General features: G+C 39.1%; 1 non-coding gene across 1 annotated transcript; it reads left to right on the forward strand.

Moving 5' to 3' along the window:
• Positions 1-660: 660 nt before the first annotated feature.
• Trnay-gua (transfer RNA tyrosine (anticodon GUA)) lies at positions 661-748 on the forward strand. The gene is given in 2 exon segments: positions 661-697; positions 713-748. It is a non-coding gene; the product is annotated as a tRNA-Tyr (tRNA).
• Positions 749-5,631: the final 4,883 nt, after the last annotated feature.

Consider the following 5,631-nt stretch of genomic DNA (forward strand, 5'->3'; position numbering starts at 1 on the left):
AGCTTTATAAACTGCCATAAAGCACTAGGCACCATATGCATCCTTTGTGTCACTGGTTTTCAATTTGTCGGATTCTTGGGGGAATATTGTTCGACAAAATGTATCCTCTTCTTTAACCATGAGAATTGCCGCCCATTTGCTTTCCATCCAACGTATATGTTCGTGTTTTTATCAGGCACCACTAATGTCCAGTCAAATGTTCCAATTGTATGAACTCCTTTATGACTTTGTTAAAGAGGATGCATTTCCAATCAGTCCTCATTCCAACCGGAATAGAGATTTCCAACTTGCAACACCCAGAATGAGTTCATCCAAGAGAATATGTCATCCACTCTACTAGGAGTCTCTCTGAACGGTTGATGCAAAGACATTGTAATGGCGCTTCATGGACACTGTGACAGATCATGAGTTTATTTATACAGATTGTAATACATATTTTGTATTATAATATAGATACGCAGTCTAATAATGCCATTATACGGCAATGCATTTTTAGGATTAGTCAGCGATGCAGAACCAATCCATCAACTGTCAAACAGTTGTGTCACCAGCCAACAATGATCGTTCTCGCGAGACAAGACAAGAAACATGCAATACGTAACATAACTCAGGAAATAGTATGAGGTATAATTCATATGACATATGTTGTTCTCATATGATCCCGTGATAGCTCAGTTGGTAGAGCGGAGGACTGTAGAAAAAGTTGAAAGCTATCCTTAGGTCGCCGGTTCAAATCCGGCTCGCGGGATTTACGTTTTTTGTAGTTTTAAATATCAAACCTGGAAACAAGGAATACTGGAATATACTAGAACAATATTGAATCGATAACCGAAAATTATTAAATGGATAACTAACTTAAGGATCTCGGTCTTTCTTAAATATGCATCGTATGTGTCTTTGGTTCTCTAATTGTCACGTTCTTGGAAATAGTGTTAGACACGTTGTATCTTCGCCTTTAATTATGAGAATTTTGTCGCCTATTTACTTTGCATCCTGCACATATCTACATGTTTCTCTCAGCCACTAATAATGTCCAGTCAAACTTGTTCCATTATGTTGACACGTCGACAATGTGTTCTCATTTAATCAACTTTGAGACTTATCCCGACTTCCATAGTTGAGAAATTGTGTGCCATTTTAAAAAGACTATAACAAAACCACCTCCACCTACCCACCAACAAAAATGCAGCAAATAATCAGTACGAAGCGGAGATTCCAAAAACATCATGTCAAGGAACGACAACAGAATAGTTTGACAGCTATTTAAATATAGTATAATACAATTAAAGTAGTCCACCTCTTGAACGGCTCCCCCTGACCAGCGGCCATCCGGCTCTTACAGCCATAATCCCTTGTCACCGACGAATTTGTATTCGAAAATACCCTTCAAGAACGGCCACCCCTCTAAAGCGACCAGCGGCCAACATATTAGTACAAAAACGTAAAATGTTCCCCTCAGGAGCCACCACATTTTGTTTTCTTCAAATGTATCCAAAACCAATAATTAATTCATATCGTGACGTAAGGTAAGTAATCAGATTAACTCTGTCGTTGATACATGTCTCCCAATGTTAAGTTTCCGTTGCTGAAAGAAGTCTTGAATAAAGTACATGTAACACTAAGATTAATATTATATTATTGTCTATATTGTTCAAATTTAAACGATGTTCCTACATGATCGAGAAAAGTGGAGCACACAACCTGAATGCACTGATAAATAAGGAATTTTCCAGTGCCGGTCCCTGCCTGCACAAATACCTTTCACTCACATACACCTGTAATGGCTTCGCTCTTGTACATAGTCATATTTTCGATGTTAAAGTTACAAAGTATCCTTTGTAGGTCAATTGCCACACAGTTTTTGGCCGATGTACATTGCATCACGCTAATGGTTAGTTGCCATTACATACCAAGGGAGGCAACACATGAAATCCATGGTTCTTGTAATAAGTTTTTGTAGTCCTCCACAGTTTGAATACTGTCATTGATTTCCTTCCATGGAACCTGTTGTATCTCTACTGATAAAAGTCGTGGCCCGCTAGCCCGTTTTTATACCTCTGTTTGTTGGAGGCAATTAGTGTTACTTCCTGCACAAAACTGATCGTATCCCAGTGGCGAATCTAAATGGTTTAGCCACTAACTTGCACATCACAAATCGTTCTGAAGGTTCCTCTAGAACTAAGTGTACATTTTTAAAAAATATTTTTGTAACCCTCTAACTCTTTCTCTGGATGGGTGGAAAGGCCATAGAAAGGTAAGGACAGTGCGGAGACCATTGAGTATGTTGCAAAATAGCTGAATCTTTATAGATACATCGATACATTCGGAACTTCAGGCCACAAGAGAGGGGTTAGGAAGAAGAAAACATTGATGAGAAAGAACTTGTGCCAGTGAAGAGGTGGAAATGGAAAAATTGACAATTTGATGCGTTGCCCTGATGTGAAATTTCATACTAACTTCTAAAAGAGACCTGACCAGAAAGAGAACGTTAGTGTCTCTTGGTCTTGACTTTTTATAATAAGGATGGTGTATTTTGTTTTGATTGACAATATATGAATTTGTGCTCTTTCACCTCTCTCTATCCCTCTGCATCACGTTTAGCTAGACTTTAAATTTGAATGGATGTTTTCCTTCACGCACGCACTTTTAGGCATGGAAGTGGGCACAAACCAGTCAGTCTGTCCATCCATCATTTTGAGTCTGGAATGTTTCTAAAGTCACACACTGACGCCATAGAATAACGGGTTAAATGGGTTTTGCAGTGTCTGTGTCGGTGTGTGTGTTTGGTAGAGTTGGTCATTGTAGCTGAGGGCTTAGGTGCTTTCCGAAACAATTCGTCTTCACTCTGTGCTGATCGAATAATGGGTTATCTTCTTCCCTCTGTGTGCATAGTATATATTGGGTTATTATTTCTCCTTCACTCTGTGTGCAAAGTATATATAATGGTTTATTTCTTCACTCTGTGTGGATAGTATCTATTTGTTGTTTTCTTCTTTCCTCTGTGTGGATAGTGTATATTGGGTTATTTTTTCTTCTTCCCTCTGTGTGCATAGTAGATATGAGGTTTGTTTTCTATTTCTCACTTCTGAGCGGATGGTAGATTTGGGGTTTGATTTGTTTTCCTCTTCCCTGTGTGGATAGTAGATATTGTGTTTGTAAGGGTTCACGTAAGTTTGTGCAGATTGTACATCTGGGGATTATGTGCGTTCACGTAAGTTTGTGTGATTAGTAGATATTGTGTTTGTATGCGTTCACGTACGTTTGTGTGGATAGTAGATATTGTGTATGCGTTCGCGGACGTAAATGTGGCTAGTATATTTGGGTGTGTATGCCTTCACGTACATTTGTGTAGATATTAGATATTGTGTTTTTATGTGTTCATGTAAGCTTGTGTGGATTGTACATAAGAGGTTTGTATACGTTCACGTAAGTTTCTGTGGTTAGTAGATATTGTGTTTGTACGCGTTCGCGTACGTTTGTGTGGATAGTAGATATTGTGTATGCGTTCACGTACGTAAATGTGCCTAGTATATTTGGGTGTGTATGCCTTCACGTACATTTGTGTAGATATTAGATATTGTGTTTTTATGTGTTCATGTAAGCTTGTGTGGATTGTACATAAGGGGTTTGTATACGTTCACGTAAGTTTCTGTGGTTAGTAGATATTGTGTTTGTACGCGTTCGCGTACGTTTGTGTGTATAGTAGATATTGTGTATGCGTTCGCGTACGTAAATGTGCCTAGTATATTTGGGTGTGTATGCCTTCACGTACATTTGTGTAGATATTAGATATTGTGTTTGTATGTGTTCACGTAAGTTTCTGTGGATTGTGCATCTGAGGTTTGTTTTCGTTCATGTAAGTTTGTGTGCTTAGTAGATATTGTGTTTGTATGCGTTCGCGTCAGTTTGTGTGGATAGTAGATATTGTGTTTGTATGCGTTCGCGTACGTTTGTGTGGATAGTATATTTGGGGTTTGTATGCGTTCGCTTACGTTTGTGTGGGTAGTATATTTGGGGTTTGAATACGTTCACGTACGTTTGTGTGGATAGTGGATAATTTGTTTGTATGCGTTCGCGAACGTTTGTGTGGATAGTATATTTGACTTTCTTTCTCATATTCCCTCTGTGTCGATAGTGTATTTGGGTTTTTGTTTTTCTACATCCTTCTGTGTGGATAGTTTATATGGTTTTTTTTTCCTCTTCTCTGTGTGGAGATATATTTTGGGAGTTGTTTTTTCTCCTTCCCGTTTGTGGATAGTATATTTTCGGCTTGTTTTCTTTACTTTAGTGTGAATAGTAGAGTGTGTGTTTTCTATGCGTTTGCGTACGTTTGTGTGGATATTATAGTGCTTCTATTCGTTTGCGTACATTTGTGTAGATAGTAGAGTCTGTGTTTTCTATGCGTTTGCGTACGTTTGTGTGGATATTATAGTGTTTGTATGCGTTCGCGTACGTTTGTGTGGATAGTATATTTGGGGTTTGTATGCGTTCACGTACGTTTGTGTGGATAGTAGATAGTATATTTGTTTTTTTCTTCATCTTCCTTCTGTGTGGATGGTTGTTGTTGTTGTGGGGTTTAACGCCATTTTTCAGCACACGATAGGCTATGCATGGCGGCCAGTATTAATGGTGGAGGAAGAATCCGGAAAACCCCCGGGAAGAACCACCGACCCACGACAAGCTACTGGCAAGATTTCTCACATACCCACATTGGCCGAATCCTAGACTCGAACCTACACAGAGAGAGGTGAGATGTCAGTGATCCGTAACGGAGAGCGCTTTAGACCACTCGGCCACTCGGCCCCAACCCCACCCCCGTGTGGATGGCATATTTTGGGTTTGTGTTTCTTCTTCCCTTTGTGTAGTGTGTGTGTTCGAGCGCACTCATACGTTTGTGGATGTATGTTTTTGTATGCAGGCGTGCGTTTGGTTTGTGTGTTTGTTTTTATGTGTATGCGTGCGCCCGTACGTTTGTTTGTGTGTGTGTGTGTGTATTTGTCTTTGTCTTTCCCTATAAAACTCCCTTCATATCTATCAAATTTATTTTATCTACCTACCTACCTACAGTAACGCATATTCAGGTCAGCCTATAGCAACACTGTTGCCATTATTCCCCTAGTGTCCAGTAGAGTGACAGCATTGAAGCTGGAATTTTGGAAACTATAAATATAGACTTGGGTTTTTCCACAGGTTGTAGCTATAGATAGATACTAGGATTTTTAAACAGGAACGTCATACAAGTTGAGGCTAGAAATAGGGGGTTTTTTCAAAGAAATTTCCCACCAGTTGTAGCTGTACATTTTAAGCTAACACATAACGAGTATACAACCCCAATATTCCCATGTTCGATTCCCGATGACACCAAAATGGTTCATTCAATCTCCCTATGTTCAATTCCCATTCACGCTATAGTAGCCCATTCATATTCACCATGATAAATTCCCCTTGACGATATAGTGACCCACGACCTTTCAATAACCATTGACGCTATAGTGGCCCACGACATTTTTAAGGATATGTTAAGAGAGCTGATTAAATAAGAAAAGGAGGAGAAGGAAAATGAAGAAGACATACAGAAGATGAGAGACAGGAATAATTAAATAGAAAAGAAAGAAAAAATTAAAGAAAGAA

Source organism: Sinohyriopsis cumingii, chromosome 3 (genome assembly GCF_028554795.1).
Source record: "Sinohyriopsis cumingii isolate HCF-2022 chromosome 3, ASM2855479v2, whole genome shotgun sequence".
NCBI classification, from domain to species: Eukaryota; Metazoa; Mollusca; class Bivalvia; order Unionida; family Unionidae; genus Sinohyriopsis; species Sinohyriopsis cumingii.